Source organism: Rhinoderma darwinii, assembly GCF_050947455.1.
Source record: "Rhinoderma darwinii isolate aRhiDar2 chromosome 11 unlocalized genomic scaffold, aRhiDar2.hap1 SUPER_11_unloc_8, whole genome shotgun sequence".
NCBI classification, from domain to species: Eukaryota; Metazoa; Chordata; class Amphibia; order Anura; family Rhinodermatidae; genus Rhinoderma; species Rhinoderma darwinii.
The window spans coordinates 13,500-40,598 of record NW_027461860.1 but is presented as its reverse complement, the minus strand read 5'-3'; positions in this window follow the sequence as shown (position 1 = coordinate 40,598).

The following is a 27,099-nucleotide window of genomic DNA, read 5'->3' as shown; positions in this document are numbered from 1 at the left end:
CATTGAGGACACCGTGGACCAATAGGATGCCTGAAACGCCGGTATATGGGAGAAGTCCAGCAGAATCTGAAAATATGCCACCTGACTGCTTAAAGGCTATGTACACCTTTGCACTGTTTTATTTTTTTAAATTGCCTTGTATGTATTTTGCAAAATAAATCACATTTCTAATTGGTCTACCATTTGTCTTCTGTACCTGCAGTGTATTTCAGTTTATAGCCAGCTGCTGTATTCAGTTATCTCTCTAAGGCCCTGTTCACACCTGCGTTGGTGTGTTTCGTTGTTCTGCTCCGTCAGTGGTGCAGAACAAAGGAATAACGGAAGCAACGGTTGCGTCGCACAACGGACACCGCCACCTGCCGACAGAACCCATTTACTTTAGTGGGTTCCATTGGCTTTCCGTCAGGCGGGGGGGCCGTGATTTTACCAGAGACAATAGTGCAGATGTGAACGAAGCCTTATCCGTCAGTCATCACCCTAATAGCAAACTGAGCAGCTCCTCCTTTGCAGGCTCATGAACAAGCATTTACTGTGGAATCTGCGCATGTGCATGGTCCTAATTACTGCATACCTCCTAACAGTCCCGGATACAGCGGGACAGTCCAGGATTCCGGGCGGTGTTACGCTGTCCCAAGCGGCCGGTGGTATGTCTTGGTGTCAACTGTATCTGCGTCCTCAGGATGCAGATACAGTTAAATCCAATGCTAATGTAAGGGATCGTCAGCTCCCTGCTTCTGTATTAGTACCACTCGCCAAGGAATTCCCGGGCACAGCACTACTTTAACTGCGGAGCCCCTTGTCTCACTATCCATATATGAACATTGACGTCGGGGACTACTCCTGGAGCGGAATTCACTGCCTTTGCATTGCCGATGGTCTGGCCGGGGATTCCGCTCCTAGGCGGAACCCCTGATGTCACTGTCCATATATGTACAATTACATCAAGGGCTCCTCCTGGAGTGCAATCCCTGGCCACAGCGTGGCCAACACTCTGGACAGGGATTCTGCTCCTATAGGGAATGCCTTACGTTCCTGTCCATATATGGACAGTGACGGCAGGGGCTCCTCCTGGAGTGGAATCCCTGGGGGGGGGGGGGTGGCAACATCTACATGGGCACTATGTGTGACACTAGCTATATGGGCACTGGTGCTTTATATGTGCGCACTGGTACTAGGGGTAGCAAAGGGGGCATTAAACTGTATGGGGGCAGCTATTTGTCATTACACTGTGTGGGGGTTCCTATGTGAACATAATACTGAGTGGGCTGAACTGGGAATGTGTGGGCGGAGATTACTTAGATTAGATACTTGAAAGTTGGTAGGTATGTTTACTGGTGTGTGCTGGGGCAGAGCGAGTGTGTCTGCTCCAAATTTGCAGCATAAGGCAATGAGGTTGCTTTACCACATGCCAATGCTGCAATTTTGGGAATTGCTCCCTCTAGTGACCAGTACATGGAAATGTTATAAATTAGAATCTAATTTATAATATTTCCTGACTTGTGAAAAAATGTAAAAAATTAAAACAATGTGTAATCATTTATATACTAACTGTTTAACTGAAAAAAAAATATATAAATTCTAGCGACACATTCCCTTTAATACTGGCGTTTCTTACACCAGTCCTATTAAACAGTTTGCTGGAGTAAGATGCAACACATTTATTAACAGGCGAAAGACTCTTAATAAATGTGTCGCATCTTTTAGTTGCAACGCGGCCTGTCATCAGTACTTTCTACGTGCTGCGGCCTGTCATCAGTACTTTCTACGTGCTGCGGGCTGTCATCAGTACTTTCTACGTGCTGCGGCCTGCTGTACATTTAAAGTACATTTTTAAAATGTATTTTATTGTCTGATTGGGGGGGCATACAGTCTGATTGGGGGGAGGTATGGGTCTGGCACCGACCTTTGCCTTGTTACGCCCCCCAGAGATAAATCTGGGCCGCATTATACATATAGATTTCTGCTATCATTTACATCAGTTACTGGCGTAAATTATAGTCAAATTGTTGGCCATTTCTGCTAAGCACCGCTCATATTTTACCCCCAAAAATTTAGACATTTGCGCATTTTGGGAATTTTCTACGCTAGTAAACTGTTGTAGAAAGGTTAATATATTCCCCCCAAAGGCTACAGACCGTAATACAATATCTTAATGTAAGGATGTGTACACTTAATTGTGCAGCAACGCTTGTTGTCTCCATTCTATGTCAGTGTGGGAAGTAGATGTCCGGCCTTATGATTTTGTGATATGTGATAGACCAAGAATCCCAATCACCAAACCAAAGAATGCAAAATAAAGACACAAAACATTATAATTGGGTGTTAAATGGTCAAAACTTTTATTATATTATATGACCAAACCCAAAATGGCAAACCTCCGACTCACGAAGAGTCACCCTCCAGCACGCAGGAAAGGAAAAACCCCCTGTGGGGGAAACCTCTAGGGAAACCATGGCTGGAGGATTGCCCTTCCTCTGGGCTTAGAAGGTGCCAAAATATCATTTGTAACAGAATTTGTACGTTTTCTCAGATTTTCAAGGAAAGACAATACAATGAACGAACAACATAAAACACATAAATCGGCTGATCTGGTTGGCTAGGCGGATGTCTCTCTTCCTGGGCACCCATTAAAATGAATGGGTGATCCACGGATGAGACGGGTCCTCCAGATGCCTCCTTGTAGCACCTGTCTCCGCTCCGGATAATAGAGGGGGATCTCCTGCTGGAAACCCCCTCTACTACAGACAACCCGTATGAAGAGGATGGCATCACTGTGATGAAGAAGTGGTCTGGGGTGAAGGGTTTCCCTGCTAGAACCTCCAAATTACATCAGGTCGGTATTGGTGGGGAAGTCAAGCTCAAGGTCCTCAGTCCCATCCAATATGGCGCTGAATGTGTCAGTAAAACCTTCTAATATGGAATCTTCTTTATGTCATAAACATTTGTATTTATGACATCAGCGCATTCATCATCATTACTACAGGAGTTTCTTACCACTGCACAACTCATACATTGTGACGTCACCCACAGTGGTCTGAAGTGTTAACCCTTTAATGACTGGCAGTGTACTTACCACAGAGGCCATAAAGCTGAATAGAACATATCAGCGGCCATAAAGGAAAAGGGATAATGCAGGGAGCATCTCCGCACAAGAACAATCCATGACAAAGGGTTGTCCAGGATAAGATAACTTGTCTGCTTTCTCCAAACACCAGCACCACACCTGTCCATAGGTTGTGTGTGGTACTACAGCTCATTACCATTCACTTCAATGGAGCTAACCTGCAATACCAGATACAACCTGTGGATAGGTGTGGTGCTGTTTTTGGAAGAAAGCAGCCATATTTTTCTAATCCTGCACAGCTCCTGTTAGAAATAGTTTAAAAAAAAGTGGGGGGAGAAGGAGAAGAAGGGGAGAGGGAAAGAAGAAATTAAAAAAAGGGAAAATGAGGAACTCTGAGGTAAAATAAATCAAATTAGACTGAAAGGAGTCTGCTGGAGGTGCCAGATGGAAAGACTTATTTGTGCCATGGGGACCAGATTAGTTGAAATGTATCTTGAAGGGGGGCTTCAGAGAGTGGGTTTTAACCCCTTCCCGCCCTATGAAGTGCTGTTGCATTGAAAAACTATGCCGTTCATCTTCGAATGCAGCGTCACAAAAACAAATTATTTTGTAAAAAATAAAACTATATAAATTTGGTATCGACATAATCGTAACGACCCGCAGAATCAAGTTATCATGCAATTCATGGCGCCCGATGAACACTGTAGAATCAAAACAGAAATGGCGGAATTACAGGTTTTTTTTCAATTCACCCTACAAACTGTAGGTTTAAAAAAAAAAAAAAATTAATACATTATATGGTACATTAGGCCGCAGGGTAAATTCCACGTAAACAGCGCCATTCATTGGTTAACTGTTTAAATGATACCAGTTCAAGTGACCTTTATCGAAAAACACTATAAGACATTTTTTCCCAATTAACCTTCTAATTGGGCCTAGCATGTGTGATACTGTCTGCTAAGCCGTTGTATCTAAGCATATTATATGTGATACTGTCTGCTGAGCCGCTGTCTGCTATCAAGTAGCAGAGCTATCAGGTGTCATAGTCTTAGGGTTCACACGCAAAGTCAAATATGGCTGAAAATTACAGAGCTGTTTTCAGAGAACACAGCCTTTGATTTACAGCCGTTTTTGAAGCTGGAAACGTTTTTTGAGGTGTTTTTTTCTAGATGTTTTTGGAGCTGTTTTTCCATTGACACAATGAAAAACATCTCCAAAAACGGCTCAAGAAGTGACATGCTCCTTCTTTTTACGTGCCATTTTAAAATACAATAGGCAGATGTTTGTAGGCATTGGGCTACCGATTTTTCAGTCGTATTTGAAGGTGTTTACGCCCCGAAATACGCCTGAAAACACAGCGTGTGAATATACCCTTATAGATACGCTGTCTCAGATATATATATATTTTTTTTTTTTTTAGGGGGGTGGGCAAAACACATGTCTTGTGGAACAAGACAGTCTGATTAGTGGGGGAGATACGGAGTCTGGCTTTGGCCTTTTGTTACACACTCAATGTAAAATTGTACACTAACTCAGAGCTGACAATGATTTCTGCTTTACATTACGCCCGTTACTGGCATAAATGATAGTAAAATTGTCGGCCCTTTCTGCAAAGCGCCACACACTTTTCAAAAAGTGCCAAGCGCAGCATAAACTGCCCAAAAACTTTCCCGCACTTTTGGGACTTTTCTATGCCAGATAAGAGGCTTAGCTCTAGGGCTACAGACAGTAATACAATATCTTAATGCAAGGATCTGTACACTCAGTGTCTGACTGAGGTACCTTGGACCCACCAAAGGAAATAATTCTTGGGGGTCTACCGTTCAACTATATAGAAATAATTTGAACACTCTAGATTGTTTTACTACACACGTTTTTAGTACACAAAGACCAATATTCCCACCATATTGTGACAGATATCAGTCCTACACAGGCATTCTGCAGACCATATAAGTGAATACAGTGCAATGAAATTCAGTGACTCACAGGTGACATCTTCTCAGATTGGAGTCGTTCACGTTCTCTTTTCTTCTTCATCCGGCCCAGAATGCCATGTTGACTTCCAGTCTTCTTCATCTCCAATGCCCAAGCGCGAACCACAAGATACATCATGAAAGTGTTGATGTAACCTAGATACCACGTGTAATGACGGGGTAGGGAGACAGACAGGTGAGCCCTAATCTACCCGCCACTCAGTCCCTGCCTACTTGCACGGCGCGTCCTAGGCGACAGCGTACAACTGGGCGACGGTCCCTACGCTCAATATGTGCACGACAGACAAACAGACAAGGCCCACGGCAACACAGTGACCCAAACAGGCGCAGTGAACGAGCCGAGTCAAACCAGGATTGTACAAGGTACCAAACGCAGAGCAGGAGCGTAGTCAGTAAAACCAAGGTCAAAATGAAGCAAGGTCAATAATAATAGCAGGAGCAGCAGAGCCAGGAAACAGGATAGAATCACAGGCAAAGACAAGCAGGAAATGAAGGTATAAATAGACTGAGGGCGGGAGCTAGAACCATCTGGCCAGGCTGTGATAGGTTCTCCCACTCCTGAGCCTACCACCCCTAGTGGTAGCAGATCGAGTCACTCTATTAGACCTAGGAGCAGGTGCAGACTGATTAACCACGGGCGTCGACACAGAAGCTGTGTCTGGCAGATCCTTTACAGTACCCCCCTTTTATGAGGGTCCACTGGACCCTTTCTAGGTGGACCTGGCTTATTGGAGAACCGAAGATGGAACCTCCTGAGCAATACCCCAGCGTGAACATCCCGGGCGGGTACCCAAGTGCTCTCCTCAGGCCCATATTCTCTCCAGTGGACCAGGTACTGGAGGGAGCCTTGGACCATCCTCCTGTCCACAATCTTGGCCACCTCGAATTCTACCCCTTCAGGGGTGAGAACAGGGACCGGAGGTTTCCTCGAGGTAGCCAAGGATGGAGAGCAGCGTTTCAGGAGGGAGGCATGAAACACGTTGTGTATTCGAAAAGACGGGGGTAACTCCAGTCGGAAGGAGACCGGGTTAAGGACCTCAATGACCTTGTACGGCCCTATATACCAGGGATCTAATTTTTTGGACGGAACTTTAAGGCGCAAATTTTTTTAAGACAGCCACACCAGATCTCCGACCACAAACAAGGGGTTAGCAGAACGTCTTCTATCTGCCTGAGTCTTTTGTATGCTCTGGAACGCCTCTAGGTTCTTCTGAACCTGGTCCCAGACTGTGCACAGTTCCCGATGAACGACATCTACCTCGGGATTGTTGGAACCACCAGGTGAAACGGAGGAGAACCGTGGATTAAACCCAAAATTACAGAAAAAGGGGGAGACCCCTCACGAGTTACAGACCCGGTTATTAAGGGAAAATTTAGCGAGGGAAATGAAGGAGACCCAATCATATAGGCAGTCAGATAAAACACCTTAAATATTGTTCTAGAGACTGATTAGTCCTCTCGGTTTGGCCATTAGTAGAGATGAGTGAAACGGGACAACCGAACCCGGTATCGGTCCGAACATCCGGAAAAGTTTGGTTCGTAGCGAATCCGAACTTCACCGGGTTCAGCCGAACCCGTTTTGACCGAACCCGGTCAAAAATATTGTACAAATCGGCAGCCACTTGTCTCTATCAATCACTGATAGAGAAAAGAGGCTGCTGATTAAAAATAAAATAAAAAGCATTTCATACGTACCCATTCGTTGTCTTGGTGACGAGTCCCTCTTCTTCCTCCAGTCCGACCTTCTTTTCTGACGCGGCAGCCTGTGATTGGCTGCAGAGGCCTCTGCAGCCTGTGATTGGCTGCAGAGGCCTCTGCAGCCTGTGATTGGCTGCAGCGGTCACATGGGCTGTAACGTCACCCAGGAATGTCTGGCTGGATGTCGAGAGGGACGCGTCACCAAGGCAACGGCCAGGAGACTGGACTGGAGGAAGCAGAAAGTTCTCGGTAAGTATGAACGTCTTTTTTTTTTACAGGTTACTCTATATTGTGATCAGTAGTCACTGTCCAGGGTGCTGAAACAGTTACTGCCGATCAGTTAACTCTTTCAGCACCCTGGACAGTGACTATTTACTGACGTCGCCTAGCAACGCTGCCGTAATGACGGGTGCACACATGTAGCCACCCGTCATTACGGGGCCTCATGCACACGACCGTAAAAACACCCGTTATTACGGGTCGTAATTACAACCCGAAATAGCGGGCCCATAGACTTCTGTTAGCCACGGGTACCTTCCCGTTTTCTCACGGGAAGGTGCCCGTGCCGTTAAAAAGATAGAACATGTTCTATTTTTTTATTTTACGGGCCGTGCTCCTATACTTTATAATGGGAGCACGGCTCAGAAAAACGACCGGGTGGCCGGCCGTGCTCATCTCCTGAAATACTCTGTGCTGACTTAAACTCTGTGGACAGGTGTGGCGAAACTGGGTCAGTGGGGGTCGGTTTACGCCAAGAGAATGTGGGCGATAGATTCAGGCGACACAGATTAACAGGGGACAAGCCACAGCAGCGCGTTTATTAACAGGGACAGACACACACAGAACCAATGCATCGCTGCTTCTCCCCTCTGGGCTGGATGGGACAGGCTACCTCACTATGGAGTCTCTCCACTGTACCTTTCATCCTTTGGGGTGTCTCCAGATCCTCCTTAGTTAGATGGGACTCCAGCACTTGTCCTCTGTTACTGTCCCTAGGTCAGGTACCATCTCTGAGGTAGACAGCCCCTGCCTGCAGCTCACACTGCTATCTCATCCTCTCCTGGGCAGCAACTAACTCAGTTCTCTCACAGCACCACGATATCCCTCACTCACCCCTCCCTCAGTAAAACAGGCCCCCTCCTTTTTCTTATTTACATTAAACAAGTTCCCGCTCTGCCTGTGACTCATGCTCCTGCAGTGTAAGATTAACCCTAGAGGGGAGAACATTGAAGCAGCACTGAATACAATACAATAAAAAAAAACTGGTTATCAAACATAACGTAATGCAGTTTGAGGGGACATATCCCCATCTAGCACCGGGCGCCATCTAAGCTATGGCACCCGGATGGCGGGAGTGCGACGGTTTGCGGCAGGCTTAACCTTTATCTGGGTACAATGCCTGTAACCGTCACCCGTTCTGCCACAGACCTCCCCCAGCTTAGATCCAGAATCAGTCCTGCTGACCCTCTGTCGGCTCAGTGATGAGATCTGGGCCCGGTGCTGTCAGTCTCCGCCCATCAGTGTCCTGCTGCCAAGAGAGTCCATCAGCATTCCCGTGGTCCCGGCCCTTTTAATGAGAGATGGTAAAGTTATAGGATTGTAAGGCCAGGCTCCACCGTAGTAAACGCCCATTGACCCCGACAGTTCGGTTCAACCAACTGAGAGGACTGTGGTCTGTGACTATGGTGAACTCCCTCCCATAAACGTAGGGCTGGAGCTTCTTTAGAGCCCACACGACAGCCAGGCACTCCTTCTCAATGGTTGCGTATGCCCTCTCTCGGTCCAGCAACTTCCGGGAGAGGTACGTGACCGGGTGTTCGTGGCCCGCCTTGTCCACTTGGCTCAGTACCGCTCCCAGCCCGACGTCTGAGGCATCGGTTTGGACTATGAACCGCCGGTGGAAGTCAGGGGCAGCCAGGACAGGGGAGGTGGAGAGGGCAGTCTTAAGGCTCCCGAAGGCCGCCTCACAGTCAGGGGACCAGGGCATCAGTCGACTGAACCTTTTGGACGTCAAGTTGGTCAAGGGCTTGGCCAGGGTACTTTACTGCGGGATGAATTTTCGGTAGTACCCTGTGACTCCCAGAAAGGCCATAACCTGCTTCTGGTTGGCCGGCCGGGGTCATTCGAGAATGGCCTCCACCTTGGCCGGCTCGGGGCGGATCTGTCCGCTGCCCACTCGGTGCCCCAGGTAGGCGACTTCTGCCATCTCCATCTGGCACTTGTCGGGGCGGATGGTGAGGCCGGCGTACCGGATGCGCTCCAGTATCTGCGCCACGTGCCCAAAGTGTTCCTCCCAAGTCTCGCTAAAGATAGCGATATTGTCCAGGTAGGCCTGGGCAAACTCCTGACACCCCACGAGGATCCGGTCGACCACCCTCTGGAAGGTCGCGGGGGCGTTCTTCATCCCGAATGGCATGCACGTAAATTCAAACAGGCCGAACGGGGTGATGAACGCCGAGCGCTCTTGGGCTTCCTTGGTCAGAGGAATCTGCCAGTAGCCCTTGCTAAGATCCAGAGTGGACACAAAGCGTGCCCCTCCCAGCCTATCGAGCAGCTCATCAATCCGGGGCATCGGATAGGCATCCGTAACGGTTACCTCGTTCAGCCGCCGGTAGTCTACACAGAACCTCGTGGTTTTGTCCTTCTTGGGGACCAACACAACGCCGGCGGCCCAAGGACTGTAAGATGGTACAATGACCCCCATCTCCAGCATTTATTCTACTTCTTTCCTCATCGCGGTCAGCACTGAGGGAGCCACTCGGAACGCGGGCTGCCTCAGGGGTCGGGCTCCTCCAGTGTCGACCTCATGAGCGACTAGGGAGGTACGTCCGGGGGACGCGGTGAACAGGGCCTCCTGGGCTGCTAACACCTCCCCCATCTCCCTACTCTGCAAGCGCGATAGCTGGACTTCAAGCTGCACATCTGCCAGCCCTGTCTGGTGTCGGGCCTCTGCCAGTAGGTCAGGGATGCGGTCCACGTCAGGGTTGTCCATGGGCGGGCAGCATATCGTGACCGCTTCTATCTCCCTTACCACATAGGCCTTGAGCCGGTTTATGTGGTAGTTCCGTACCCGCTTTTCTGCCTTGTCGCGGGCTACTAGGTAGTTCGTTGTCCCCTGTCGCCCCACTACAGTGTACGGTCCAGCCCAATTGGCCTGCAACTTGTTGCCTCGTACTGGCGCGAGGACCAGTACCTTCTCCCCCACCCCCAGCTCTCGGGGTCGGGCGCTACGGTTGTACTCGTCCCTTTGACGGCTTCGAGCTAATTCTAATCGCTGATGGGCCAAATCCATCAGCCGTGCTAGGCGCTCCCGCATTTGGCTCACATAGTCTACTACCGGGATCTCCGGGCTTGCAAACTTCCCTTCCCAAACTTCCCGGACTAAGTCCAAGGGTCCCCGGACCCGCCTCGCGAACAGCAACTCGAATGGGGAGCGCCCGGTAGACTCCTGCGGCACCTCTCCATAGGCAAAGAGAAGCTGCTGCAAGGAGCGGTCCCAGTCTCTCCCCTCCGAGTGGACATATCGGAGTAGCAACTGCTTGAGGGTACCGTTGAACCTTTCACACAGTCCGTTCATTTGGGGGTGGTAGGCGGTGGTTCTTAGAGAACTCACCCTGTGCCGATTCCAGAAGTCCTGCATGAGTTCTCCCTGGAATTGAGATCCCTGGTCTGTGAGTACCTCACGCGGGAACCCCACCCGGCTGAAGATGTCCATGAGTCCCTGGGCGACGTGCTCAGCATCTATGGAGGACAGAGCCACTGCGTCCGGGTATCTGGTAGCGAAGTCTACCAGGGTTAGGATGTAACACTTTCCTCCTCGGCTGGGGGGATTAATGGGGCCAACCAGATCTATGGCCACCCGCTGGAAGGGCTCTCGGATGAGGGGCAGCTGCCTGAGCGGCACCTTGCGCGGGGCCCCCGCCACCCGTTGGCAGACAGGGCACGAAGTTCGGTACCGCCGCACGTCCTCAGTCAGGCCTGGCCAAAAGAAATCTTTCGAGAGCCGGGCCCTGGTGGACCTGGTCCCAGTGTGACCCGCCGCGGGTATATCGTGGGCCAGGGCTAACAGTCGTGCACGGTAGGCTTGGGGAACAAGCAGCTGTTTGGAGGCGGTCCAGGGCGACTCGGGCTTGGTCGGGGCTTTGACCCGGTACAACAGCCCGTTGTCCCACTGGAACCCTGCCTGGGCCCCTCCACTGGGTGGTCGATCGGCCAGGCTATGGGCAGAGGACAGGGAAGGATCCGTATGCTGGGCCTCCCTAAAAGCGACCCTATCCACCTCCCCAGGTCTGTTGGGGGGTTCATCGGGTCGGTCAGTTGTGAGGCGTCAGGGCCTTGGATTCTTACCACCGGCGGTTCGGGGAGCGGGGCTTCCGGGAGAGGAGCCTCGGTGGTTACACTGGTAAGTGGTGGAGGCCGGTAAAGGTTCTCCCGGGCTTGGCTGCGGGTCACGGCCCCTGCGAACTGACTTGTGAGACCGTTCCCAAGGTCGTTCCCCAATAAGACATCGGCGGGGAGATCCGGCATGAGCCCGGCTTCGACCTCCCCTTTTCCGGGGCCCCAGTCCAGGTAGACTCTGGCGCGGGGAATGGACCGCTGCTGTCCGTCCGCCAGGGCAATCCGGGCTAATCGCTGGGGAAGAACCTTAGCCTGGGGAACCAGGTCCGCTCTTACCAGGGTGAGGGATGCCCCCGAGTCACGGAGTCCTTGGACGGTGCGGCGTCCCAGCACCATGGGCTGTCGGTGGCCCTGCATGTTGGCAGGGCCCTGGTTCATCACGAGGCTCGCAAGCTCTACGTGGTAGACCACCTCCTCCACCTCTGGTGCATCTAGGAGGTGGTCACACTCATCGGGGTCGCCCGCCTCTGGGCAAAAGGCGACCCAGGTTGGGTTTGGTCTGGGAAAGGGCACCGTTGATTTGGCCAGGGGGCAGTCCCGTCGGATGTGCCCCGGCTGGTGGCACCCATAACACTGGTGGGAGTCCGTAGGGCCGCAGACCCTTGGAGAGATCGGGGCGGCCGTAGGCTGCGGCTGGGGTCTCATCGAAGTTGGCCGGGGTGGTTCCGCTATTTTGGTAGGGGCTCGGAGTCGGAGCTCTCGGCGTTGTTCCTGGCGCGGAAGGCTTCTCCACTGGGGTCGGTGGGCCAATAACTCGTCAGCCAGGGTGGCGGCATCTTCAGGGGTGCTGGGGTGGCGGTCCGTGACACAGGCATGAACGGGGACCTCCATCCTGGAGAGGAGTTGCTCCAAAATGACAAGGTCCTCCAGGGCCTCCCGACTGAAGGCCTTCTTCCCCTCGGCCCACCTGGAGCAGCTTAAGCGGAGCTGGGCTGCCAGTTCCACATGGGTACCCTGGCCGGCGAGCGTCAAATTACGGAACCGCTCTCTGTAAGTCTCTGGGGTGATCGCATACCTCTTCAGCAGGGCGTCCCGGAGGCAACCGTAGTCCCGTCCGTCCTCTGGACCTAGGCTCCGGTAGACTTCAAGGGCCCTCCCTTGCAGGCTGGGCCCCACGTAGCGAGCCCATTCGGTGGTGGGGATGTCATGCACCTGTAGCTGTGTCTCCAGCATGGTTAGGTGCGCATCGATATCCGTGGACGAAGGATCCAACTTGGGGAGGTCGTTGTATCGTAGTTGGGGTCTTCGGGGCCCGGCAGGGATTGGGGTTGTTGGTTCTGGGGGTGCCACTACACGGGCCATGGCCCCAACGATGATCAGGCGCTCAGCCTCGGAGCTTTGAGGCCCCAGAGCGGTCAGCAGATCCCCCATCCGCAGGGCCTGGGCGTCCGAGATGGCGCTACGGCCGGTTCTCTGGCGACTGGCCGGTTCTTCGGGGCAGTAGTCAACGTCACCCTCGGCCATCTCTCCCATCTCGGCCGGGTTCGCCAGGTCCCAGGCTTGGAGCTTCTCAATCAGCCTATCCTTGATGTCGCGGGACGAGAAAGCAATATGCCGGAACCGGCACAGCTCTTGGAGTGTAATTCGGAGGTAGCTGCCATAGGGGACATCCTCTGCTCCGCCGGGAGGATCCATAGAGTCAGGCTCCATGACTGGGGATTTAGGTGCTTGTGGTCCCCCTGTACTGCAGCACGTGTGGCAGTCCGCCCTTGAGGTCTGGTCGCAAAGCGCCGGATGGTACCAGGATACCTATCCCCAGCCGCTTCCCCTGGAACGGGCTGAATCTATCCCACCGCTGCCACCAAATGTGGCGAAACCGGGTCAGTGGGGGTCGGTTTACGCCAAGAGAATGTGGGCGATAGATTCAGGCGACACAGATTAACAGGGGACAAGCCACAGCGGCGCGTTTATTAACAGGGACAGACACACACAGAACCAATGCATCGCTGCTTCTCCCCTCTGGGCTGGATGGGACAGGCTACCTCACTATGGAGTCTCTCCACTGTACCTTTCATCCTTTGGGGTGTCTCCAGATCCTCCTTAGTTAGATGGGACTCCAGCACTTGTCCTCTGTTACTGTCCCTAGGTCAGGTACCATCTCTGAGGTAGACAGCCCCTGCCTGCAGCTCACACTGCTATCTCATCCTCTCCTGGGCAGCACCTAACTCAGTTCGCTCACAGCACCACGATATCCCTCACTCACCCCTCCCTCAGGAAACAGGCCCCCTCCTTTTTCTTATTTACATTAAACAAGTTCCCTCTCTCTGCCTGTGACACATGCTCCTGCAGTGTAAGATTAACCCTAGAGGGGAGGACATTGAAGCAGCACTGAATACAATACAATATAAAACAACTGGTTATCAAACATAACGTAATGCAGTTTGAGGAGACATATCCCCATCTAGCACCGGGCGCCATCTAAGCTATGGCACCCGGATGGCGGGAGTGCAACGGTTTGCGGCAGGCTTAACCTTTATCTGGGTACAATGCCTGTAACCGTCACCCGTTCCGCCACAACAGGTCAGGGTCCTGTTTCTTTTAAATGCTGCTAGGGAACCAGCTCGATCCACTATATAAGGCTGCGCTACAGTGCATCATTTAAAAGAAACAGGATCCTGACCTGTCCACAGAGTTTAAGGCAGCACAGAGTATTTCAGGAGATGAGCGTGCAGATTTAGTGCTGCTGTGAACTCTGCTCTTACCATTTCGTAGCTCTCAGTCTGTTACCTCTCCTCCACTCCTGTCCTCTATAACACCTTCATGATTGGCAAGTCACCACGTAATGGTAAGAGCAGAGTTCACAGCAGCACAGAGTATTTCAGGAGATGAGCGTGCGGATCTTGTGCGGGGTGGTGACTTGCCAATCATGTGAAGGTGTTATTGAGGACAGGAGTGGAGGAGAGGTAACAGACTGAGAGCTACATAATGGTAAGAGCAGAGTTCATAGCAGCACAGAATCTGCTGCCACACTCACACTTCCCCACAGCCCCCACCACAGTAATGTACATAGATTGTAAGACCAACATTACAAATAATACCGCCATACTGCTACTGAATAATACCTCCATACTGTTACTGAATAATACCCCCATACTGTTACTGAATAATACTCCCATACTGTTACTGAATAATACCTCCATACTGTTACTGAATAATACCCCATACTGTTACTGAATAATACCCCCATACTGCTACAGAATAATACCCCCATACTTATACTGAATAATACCTCCATACTGTTACTGAATAATACCCCCATACTGATACTGAATAATACCTCCATACTGTTACTGAATAATACCTCCATACTGTTACTGAATAATACCTCCGTACTGTTACTGAATAATACCTCCATACTGTTACTGAATAATACCTCCATACTGTTACTGAATAATACCTCCATACTGTTACTGAATAATATCTCCATACTGTTACTGAATAATACCCCATACTGCTACCGAATAATACCTCCATACTGTTACTGAATAATACCTCCATACTGTTACTGAATAATACCCCCATACTGTTACTGAATAATACCTTTATACTGTTACTGAATAATACCCCCATACTGTTACTGAATAATACCTTTATACTGTTACTGAATAATACCCCCATACTGTTACTGAATAATACCCCCATACTGATACTGAATACCTCCATACTGTTACTGAATAATACCCCCATACTGTTACTGAATAATACCTTTATACTGTTACTGAATAATACCCCCATACTGTTACTGAATAATACCTTTATACTGTTACTGAATAATACCCCCATACTGTTACTGAATAATACCTCCATACTGTTACAGAATAATACCTCCATACTGTTACTGAATAATACCTCCATACTGTTACTGAATAATACCTCCATACTGTTACTGAATAATACCTCCATACTGTTACTGAATAATACCCCATACTGCTACCGAATAATACCTCCATACTGTTACTAAATAATACCCCCATACTGTTACTGAATAATATCCCCATACTGCTACTGAATAATACCCCCATACTGCTACTGAATAATACCCCCATACTGTTACTGAATAATACCCCCATACTGATACTGAATACCTCCATACTGTTACTGAATAATACCCCCATACTGTTACTGAATAATACCTCCATACTGTTACTGAATAATACCTCCATACTGTTACTGAATAATACCTCCATACTGTTACTGAATAATACCTCCATACTGTTACTGAATAATACCCCATACTGCTACCGAATAATACCTCCATACTGTTACTGAATAATACCCCCATACTGTTACTGAATAATACCCCCATACTGTTACTGAATAATACCCCATACTGTTACTGAATAATACCTCCATACTGTTACTGAATAATACCTCCATACTGTTACTGAATAATACCCCTATACTGTTACTGAATAATACCCCATACTGTTACTGAATAATACCACCATACTGTTACTGAATAATACCTCCATACTGTTACTGAATAATACCTCCAAACTGTTACTGAATAATACCCCCATACTGTTACTGAATAATACCTCCATACTGTTACTGAATAATACCTCCATACTGTTACTGAATAATACCTTTATACTGTTACTAAATAATATCTCCATACTGTTACTGAATAATACCTCCATACTGTTACTGAATAATACCCCCATACTGTTACTGAATAATACCCCATACTGTTACTGAATAATACCCCCATACTGTTACTGAATAATACCCCATACTGTTACTGAATAATACCTCCAAACTGTTACTGAATAATACCCCCATACTGTTACTGAATAATACCTTTATACTGTTACTGAATAATACCTCCATACTGTTACTGAATAATACCTCATACTGTTACTGAATAATACCTCCATACTGTTACTGAATACCCCCATACTGTTACTGAATAATACCCCATACTGTTACTGAATAATACCCCCATACTGTTACTGAATAATACCCCATACTGTTACTGAATAATACCTCCAAACTGTTACTGAATAATACCCCCATACTGTTACTGAATAATACCTTTATACTGTTACTGAATAATACCTCCATACTGTTACTGAATAATACCTCATACTGTTACTGAATAATACCTCCATACTGTTACTGAATACCCCCATACTGTTACTGAATAATACCTCCATACTGTTACTGAATAATACCTCCATACTGTTACTCAATAATACCTCCATACTGTTACTGAATAATACCTCCATACTGTTACTGAATAATACCTCCAAACTGTTACTGAATAATACCTCCATACTGTTACTGAATAATACCCCCATACTGTTACTGAATAAGACCCCCATACTGTTACTGAATAATACCTCCATACTGTTACTGAATAATACCTTTATACTGTTACTGAATAATACCCCCATACTGTTACTGAATAATACCTTTATACTGTTACTGAATAATACCTCCATACTGTTACTGAATAATACCTCATACTGTTACTGAATAATACCTCCATATTGTTACTGAATACCCCCATACTGTTACTGAATAATACCTCCATACTGTTACTGAATAATACCTCCAAACTGTTACTGAATACCTTTATACTGTTACTGAATAATACCTCCATACTGTTACTGAATAATACCCCCATACTGTTACTGAATAATACCTCCATACTGTTACTGAATAATACCTCCATACTGTTACTGAATAATACCTGCAAACTGTTACTGAATACCTTTATACTGTTACTGAATAATACCTCCATACTGTTACTGAATAATACCCCCATACTGTTACTGAATAATTCCTCCATACTGTTACTGAATAATACCCCATACTGTTACTGAATAATACCTCCATACTGATACTGAATAATACCTCCATACTGTTACTGAATAATACCTGCAAACTGTTACTGAATACCTTTATACTGTTACTGAATAATACCTCCATACTGTTACTGAATAATACCTTTATACTGTTACTAAATAATACCTCCATACTGTTACTGAATAATACCTCCATACTGTTACTGAATAATACCCCCATACTGTTACTGAATAATATCTCCATAGTGTTACTAAATAATACCCCCATACTGTTACTGAATAATACCTCGATACTGTACTGAATAATACCTCCATACTGTTAGTGAATAATACCTTTATACTGTTACTGAATAATACCTCCATACTGTTACTGAATAATACCTCCATACTTTTACTGAATAATACCTTTATACTATTACTGAATAATACCCCCATACTGTTACTGAATAATACCTCCATACTGTTACTGAATAATACCTCCATACTGTTACTGAATAATACCTTTATACTGTTACTGAATAATATCTCCATACTGTTACTGAATAATACCTCGATACTGTTACTGAATAATACCTCCATACTGTTAGTGAATAATACCTTTATACTGTTACTGAATAATACCTCCATACTGTTACTGAATAATACCCCCATACTGTTACTGAATAATACCTTTATACTATTACTGAATAATACCTCCATACTGTTACTGAATAATAACTCCATACTGTTACTGAAAAAAACTACCAAACCATGATCACATATTACTACAACATAGTGTCAGAAAAAAACCACCATACTGTTAGTGAATAAAACACACTATACATAGACCAATAGTACAACCATACAGTGACCTTATAGAGGTAGATGCCAGTTATACACAAGATATCTGCAGACCATATAAGTGTTTACAGTATACTTATATCGAGTGACTCACAGGTGACGTCTTCTCAGATTGAAGTCGCTCACTTTCACCTTTTCTTCTTTATCCAGCCAAGACCGCAATGACAACTTCTCCCGGACACGATATCCTAAGCCCTGCAGAATATGACAGATATCTTTGACTCCTTGCTTTTCTAGCGCACTCCCTAACTATTCCCTACCTCTACACAAACTCCCTATACATACTATACTAGGTGCCCCACACAGTAATAGTACACACACCCTTTTGTTCCCCCAAAGGCCCCACACAGTAAGTGCTACTTTTGTTCCCCTACACAGTGTTAGTGTCCCCTTTATAACTTACTCAGTGATAGAGCCACTTTTAGGGCCCTCACCCAGTAATAGAATTCCCACTCAGTACTAATACCCCTTTATGTCCCCACAAAAATAATATCTCCACTCAGTAGTAATGCGGCCTTTTATGCCCCCATTCAGTACTAATGCCACTTTTTCTGCCACACTCAAATGCCTGCTTTATGCCCCCACAATAAGGATGCCTCCTATTGTATGCCACTTTTTTATGCCCCCTTTTTATTACCTAATAGACTTATGAATTTTAACTGAGTTCCGTGGCCCGGCGTGGATGGCATGATGCAGTGATGTCATCGTGCCGGGCAGTTGACGTCATCAGCATGCTCCCGATCTCTTGTAGGCCTCAGGTCTAAACCAGGATGTGGCCTACAAGAGCAAACGGCGGAGCAGGGAGCCAATGGCCAGGGGATGGCTGGCAAATTTTAGTCTGTGGGGCAAGCACACAGCACTGGCCCAAGAGTAGCGGCCCATTCTGGGGGCACTGGGCAATTGTCGAGTTTGCCCCCTAACACCGCTGCGGAAGAACTCTGCTACCTGTCAATGGAAAAATCATCCGCCAGGAGGAAAAATGTTTCTTGATGGCGGAGTACTAGAAAGCCTGACCTGGGAATTAGACTTTCTTGTACTGCACCATGGGGAAACATTTTTCCCTCTGGCGGATGACTTTTCAGTTGACAGGAAGAAGTTACATGAAGGGGAATTATTTTTCCTTGACCTCTAGTTTCTATTGTGCCAAATGTAAGTTTTTTAAATTTTTATACTGCTTTTTTTTGGTAGGTTCCGCTGGAGCGTTTGGACTACGTCGTAGATTCATTGGACTACTTCGATGATCTACTTTTAAAAAAATAAATAAAATGGTGAAAGAGGGTTGCATGGGGGAGTTTAGATTTCAATAAAAAAGTTTTTCTTATGTCTGTTTTTTTTAATACTTTATTATGGCCTTAGTAATGGCTGCTGTCTGATTGAGAGCGTCCATTACTAAGAAGGGGCTTAGTGTTAGCCAGTAAAAAGGCTATGACTAACCCCTATTATTACCCCGGTTCTCACTGCCGCGAAGGGAGTACGATCCAGTACCCGACCATCTGAAGCGACGGTAAGGCAGCAGGGTGGCCACAGGCTGGTTTTACCAGGCTGGGAAGGGATAGAAAATGTGGCCCTTCCCACGCTGGTGATGCTAGGCTGCAGCTGCTTTATTGTATCTGGCTGGTTATGAAAAATAGCGGGAACGTTGGGTCTTTTAAAAAAATAAAAATAATAGAAAAAAAATTACGTGAGATCCCCTCCATTTTTCATAACCAGCCAGATACAATAAAGCAGCAGCAGCAGCCTAGCATTACCAGGGTGGGAAGGGCCATGGTTTTTGGCCATTCCGAGCCTGATAGTACCAGCCTGCAGCCACCCCAGTACCGGCCCTTCTCTTCAGACGGTCGGGTGCTGGATCTTACCCAGCTCTTCCCGATACTCCTGGTGGCGGTGGGTACCGGGGTAATAATAGGGGTTAGTGATAGCCTTATTATTGGCTAACACTAAGCCCCTTCTTAGTAATGGACGCTCTCAATCAGACAGCAGCCATTACTAAGGCGGTAATGAAGTATTAAAAAACAGAGACATAAAGAAATTTATTTTATTGAAATGACAACTCGTCCACAGAATCCACTTTAACCATTTTATTAACCCCTTAAGGATGCAGGCTTGTTTTGGCCTTAAAGAGGCTCTGTCACCAGATTTTGCAACCCCTATCTGCTATTGCAGCAGATCGGCGCTGCAATGTAGATTACAGTAACGTTTTTATTTTTTAAAAACGAGCATTTTTGGCCAAGTTATGACCATTTTCGTATTTATGCAAATGAGGCTTGCAAAAGTACAACTGGGCGTGTTGAAAAGTAAAAGTACAACTGGGCGTGTATTATGTGTGTTACATCGGGGCGTGTTTACTACTTTTACTAGCTGGGCGTTGTGTATAGAAGTGTCATCCACTTCTCTTCAGAACGCCCAGCTTCCTCTTCTCACCCCATACAGACGATAAAGGCAGTCCCAATAGGTCAATTTTTAAGGATCCGAAGGATTTGTTCCTCTACTGATGCATTTGAGAAACAGGCCTACGACCTCACCAATCGGTTCCTTGTCCGGGGATATAGTAAACGCTCGATTAAACAGGCATATCATCGTGCGAAAAATACATCAAGAGATGAACTTCTATTTCCTAAACCAAAAAACAAACTAGAGACACAGGTAAGATTTACTACAGAATACCATTCAAGATGGCCTCAAATGAAAGATATACTGAAGCAGTTCTGGCCCATATTACTTACCGACCCAACAATCGAGAAATACATCCCTAGATATCCAACCATTTCGGCACGACGTTCAAAAAATCTTAAAGATCACCTTGTCCGCAGTCATTACCAACTAAATAGCCAAAGGTTTCCCTTTGGTACCAAAGGCCCTAAATGGAGCTGTAAGACATGCGGACATTGTGTTGCGTGTTCTAATATAGAAAAAGCGACTACTTTCGTAGACTCAACGGGCAAACGTACATTTACCATTACCCACTCTATTACTTGTTCAACCAAGGCAGTTATCTATTACGCCACCTGCCCCTGCCCCAAGATATATGTCGGACTCACTACATGTGAACTTAAAATTCGAGTTAGGGAACATGTCCGTGACATCACGTTAGCTAAAATGATTGAGACCCCCGAAACCTTGAAACCTGTCACCCGACATTTCAAGTCATACCATTCGTGGGATTCAACCAAACTTAAAGTTAGAGGAATCGATTGTATCGAAAAACATATTAGAAGGGGCGACATTTCTAAAAAGTTGTCAAAGTGTGAATCTAAGTGGATCTGGACTCTAGGGACTATGTCTCCTTTTGGGCTCAATGAGAACCTGAATTTCGCCCCATTCCTTTGACCATTAACCTCCAGTGGGTTATTTTAAACATGTTTTCGTTTTTTTTATATGTGTCTAATTACCTCCCCTTTTATTATAGAACCTCTATGACTTGATATAATTTGGAGAATGAGGTCATGAATGCAGTGCGACGAACATCTATTCATACCTAATAAAGAACACTACTTATTTTCTTTGGTTAAAATGGTCGTGTTTACGACCCTATGTGGTTAAATATATATATATACATATTTATTTTTCATTATTATTTATTATTATTTTTTATTTATTTATTTACGCTTTCATATTTATTATGTTCACTTGTCCATAAATATCCACATATATGCACTTTTTCTTTTCTTATCACTTGTTTATCTTATTTATTTATTGTTTCCCTGTTTCGATATATATTCGAATTAATGTATTTTCAGTATATAATATGGTGTTTTATAACATTCACCAACACAACACTTTCTTCTTATTGTATATTTATGACACTTATCTCATATTGATGTATACACTATACACATATATATACATTTTTCTCATACATACACACTCTATCACTTTGTCTTCAATTTGTTTCACAATTAATAACTATTAAATTGATACATTTTATATTGATATTTATATTACTTATTTCTCATGATATATATATTTTTTTTATTATTATAAATCTTTATTTCATATAGACACTGTATGTACATTTTTCTAATGATATTTACTTGATTTTCTCAGTCCAATCTTTAATATATACTATTTATATTTATTGTTCAATATTTTGCCATAACAACTAATGTACATATATTTGTATTTATTTATAATCGCTTGGGTATATATCTGTATAGGCATGATTGTATATATGTTGTCATCCTGTTACAATGGATATATTTGAGATACATGATTTATTATTAATGCAATACATTTGTCTCCTTTATTACATGGTGTAAACTGATGTATACTCTGTATCATCCTTAAATATGGTGTTTGCTTTTATTAATATTGTTCTTCACTGTATTCTACATTATCTTACTGCATTTTAAGTATGTTCATGGCTGTCGCACTCAATCCAATACATAACTGTTAATTGATTAAACATTACATTTCATGCCCTGTTTACTCTATCTCTGCTGTCCGATCTTGTACTTCATACATCTCATGGGATATATTTACCTCTGCAGTGCTTGTCCGTGCGCTCGTGTCGGGAGGGATTCCTCGGCTTCCCTTTGACTCGCGCGTCTGCATCTGGGTGGGCGTGTCTCCACGGCGTCAGTCGCCGTTGATCCACGCCCCCTTGATGACGCGCGGTCAGGGGATAGTGACGAGCATTCCCACCCCCGACACATGACGCCACCTTACACAAACCCACTGCCTCATGTGATCCTTAGTGCAGATATGATTGGACGGCTATATGCTTTAAAAGGGGAGGTCCCTGCTGGAGAGACGCCACCCCCGGACGAAGGCATCTCGCCGAAACGCGCGTCGGGACTGACGTTCTCTCCATGCAGAGGACTACAATGGGTACGTTATACACTCTATTTTCTAGGTATTCTCTCATTCAAATTGCCTTTATCATTGTTGTAGGTACGCTGTGTTCCTTACACCGGACCCTAGCCTCAAGCTTGTAGCTTGTTGATACACCTTTGCACTGGGTACACTTTTCTGTTATGCAAGTGTCCTCTCATTTATATATATACTTTCTACCTTGCCAATTCATATGCTAAAATATATATAGAGGCTTCAACTACCATTTCATCAGGCTAGCTCTACCTAGAAATAGACATATACCTGTATCCTTGACAGTGTCATTTACCATTTTTTTGTATGTCCTCTGTAATTGTCAGACGTCTTTGTGTTTTTTGCTCAGTATGACCTATTTTTTAATGTTGGAATATTCAATAAAATTCATATATTTTTCCAATATATTTGTGTTAATTGTGCCCCACACTTTATAGGTTTATAATAGTGTGTTTATGTGACTGCACATAGCGATATAGATATATCGCTATCTGCAGAGTAAATGAATGGAGAGAAGTGTATGACACTGATTTGTCACTGATTGGTCAGCGTCATACACTCCTCTGTACAACACCCACTTGGTCATATAGTAAAACACGCCCAGTTGTCCATTGAGAAACTCATTAGCATAAAGCTAAAATAGGTCATAAGTCCGTCACAAATTATCGTTTTTCTAAATAAAAAACACTGGTGTAATCTACATTACAGCGCCAATCACATCATGTAAAATATAGGCCGCTTATAATGTGGTGACAGAGCCTCTTTATTACTAGGACCACTGTTATCTACATTACAGCGCCGATCACATCATGTACAATATAGGCCGCTTATAATGTGGTGACAGAGCCTCTTTATTACTAGGACCACTGTTATCTACATTACAGCGCCGATCACATCATGTACAATATAGGCCACTTATAATGTGGTGACAGAGCCTCTTTATTACTAGGACCACTGTTATCTACATTACAGCGCCGATCACATCATGTACAATATAGGGCACTTATAATGTGGTGACAGAGCCTCTATTACTAGGACCACTGTTATCTACATTACAGCGCCGATCACATCATGTACAAGATATAATGTGGTGACAGAGCCTCTTTAAGGCGTTGAAAGTCAAGATAAAGCCGGCTACATCTGTAGTGCGCACGATTAGAAACGTCAAAACGCGCATTGTAGAACACATTTCAGATACAAAAACAAAAAAACCACTAATGCCTCCCGGTGCAGAAAAACACTTCTTAGAAACACATAATGGTAATTTTGAAAGCTTATGGGGGAAATGTATTAACCTTTCTACGCCAGTTTTCTAAAAGGGGGCTTCCCAAAAGGGGGCGGGGTGACAGCACCCCAACAAATTTATAATAATTTACACCTGGCGTAAACTATAGTGGAAATCTCCACCTGCTAATAATTGTCAAAAATGTCACTATGTGGAGCGTAGCAAGGTAGAGGCCCATGCCAGGCTCCTCTCCGTCCCCTCTATCGGACAATTAAATATAAAATGAATGCTCACCTCACCACTCCTCTTCTGGTCCCCTCATGTTCTCTCCGCAGCCTGCGGCTCATACAATGCACTGATGACGTTGAGTGCTGTGTCACATATAAAGGACCTGACGCTGCTCGGTGTCAGTGCATTGTATGGGCAGCAGGGAGCCTTAGAGGATCAAGGGGGAAGAAGAGAAGCGGAGAAAAGATTATACTTATTTTTTATTTTACATTATGTCGGATGGGTAGGGGGAATGGGTGGAGCATGGCCGCGGTCGCTGCATAACGATTGTGGCGCACGAACGGCCGAAAGATGTGACACATTTAATAACTGTATTGCATCTTACTCCAACTTTCTTTATATTAAGACTGGCATATGAAATGCCATCTTAATAAATTCCCCCCAATGTTTTTATGGCCTTGAAGAAGTGAAGAAACCAAAGACGGGTGGAGATTGGAGAAGACACTTCCTGAATAGGGAGGCGTTCTGCGATCTGCAGCTTCATACAAGATTCCCGAAGGGTCTTAATTGGAGGAATGATCTGTTATATGTTTACTTAAGTGGAATAACACGTAATACACAATGTATATATCAACGACATAGCATAACACTCATTTTCCTCTCATAATATGCAGTTTGATGACTTTTATGGCGATTTTTATTTTAAATATTGCATATTTAAATATGGTGCTAAACTCCTGTTAAATAAAGATTCAGCTTCTCCCCTATTTGAGTAGCTGCGCAGCACCTGCACGAACTTGAGAATGTGCCTCTCTGGTCATGTGATCACAGGTCCTGCACACAAAACACAACAGCACTACACAAACTATCTATGCAGTTTGGTCACTAGATGGCAGCAAAGCACTAAAATGATATACACATACACGTTTATATAGGCGGCATACATGTTTACATAGGTGGCATACATGTTTACATAGGTGTCATCAGGGCTGCCATCAGGAATTTCTGGGCCCCATACTGCCAATGAGTCTGGGCCCCCGCCCCCCTCATTATTAGGAGGGGGTGTGAAATGTAAAGGGGCGGGAGGTAGGGCACATTAAAAAGAAAACTCTTTGGAGGAGCAGGGCAGAGACAGGAGGTGGGTGTCGGAGGGCAAAGGGGAGAAACTAAGTGCCAGGGCTGGGAGAACTGAAGGTAGCAGTGGTAGCCAGGGGGGAGACGCAACCTCACAGGGGCTCTGTGGAGTGACAAGGAAGAGACAAGAGACAGCGGCTCTGTGGGGGGCAAAAAGGGAAAGTGAGTGTGTGTGTATGTGTGTGTGTGTGTGTGTGTGTGTGTGTGTGTGTGTGTGTGTGTGTGTGTGTGTGTGTGTGTGTGTGTGTAGAATCTGTCAGGGTGTAGGAGGGCACTATGAACAAAAATCATTGCACTGAAGCCCTATACACAGCAGAGTCACTCACCAAAATGTAGTCCCTAGGATCTCCCACCGCCACGGGCATGTCAGGATGATGCTTTTGCATTCTCTTCACACGCTGCACACACGTTATCTGTGTGTAGTGCTATCTACAGGGGGCTGTGTGTGGCGCTATCTGCAGGGGTGGGTGAGGCGCTATCTACAGGGGGAGTGTGTGGCGCTATCTACAGGGTGGGTGTGGCGCTATCTACATGGGATTGTGTGGCGCTATCTACATGGGATTGTGTGGTGCTATCTACAGGGGGCAGTGTGTGACACTATCTACAGGGGAGTGTGTGTGTGGCGCTATCTACAGGGGGTATGTTCGGCGCTAACTACAGGGGAGTGTGTGGCACTCTCTACAGGGGATTCCAGTCCAGGAGGAGACCCTGACCTCACTGTCCATATATGGACAGTGACCTCAGGGGCTACCTCTAGGAGAGGAATCCCCGACCAGAGTGTCGGCAACTCTCTGGCCGGGGATTCCGCTCCTGGATGGGTGAATGGCAGAGCAGGAAGCTGATACTTTCCTGCTCTGCCATAGTATTCAATTGTATCTGCATCCTGTGGACGCAGATACAATTGAATATGGCAGTGGCTGAGACACGTCTGGGACAGTAATTTGCCGGGACTGCCTCTTTAGATTCAGGACAGTCCCTGCAAATTCAGGACTGTTGCTAACTATGCCTCCGGTATAAGCTTTCTCCCCCTACCCAGGTATACTCTCTCCTTCCTCTACCCCTCCCCATGTATAATTTCTCCCCTCCCTTCAGATATCATCACTTTTCACCCAATTATTACCCCCCCCCCCCCCCATTGTATAATGCCTCCTCCAGTGGAGGGATGTCACGATACCAGAATTTGGACTTCGGTACCGATGCTTTATGTAGTATTGCGATTTCGATAACAAAGCGATACTTTGCCAACAGTAATAAAAAAAAAAACCAGTTCTTCCATTTCTTATGTGAGGCGCGAGGTGTGATGGTAAATGTAAGCTCCATGTGCCTCACATTAATAGTAATTAACCCCATCATGTTCCTCAATTATAAAGGGTTAATGTGTAAGGTACATGATGGGGTTAATTACTATTAATGTGAGGCACATGGAGGTTCAAAATTCATAATACCTCGTGCCTCACATTAATAAGTGAAAGAAGTTTTTATTTTATTTTTTACAACGTACACATCATAAATGATGCAAAAAAATTGTTGTGCAGGTTATTACGGCCGCGCCAATACTGAATGTGTATATTTTATGTATTGAGACTTATTTTAATGTGTTTTGTAAAAAAGGTGTATGTGTATTTTTTTTTAATTTAACATTACTTTATGTTTTTACTTTATTTTTTTAAACTTTAATGTACTGGTATATATCTATATACGGATAGTACACAGGCAGTTGTTAGGACAGACCTGAGTATGCCCTAACAGGAAATATGGTAAGACAGCCCTGGGGTCCTTCATTGGACCTTGGGCTGTCTGCCCATATATGGTATGTCCCTCAATCGCGTCACAGGGATTCCTGTGACGTGATCCAAGGGGCATTCCCCCTTCTTATTTTCCCCT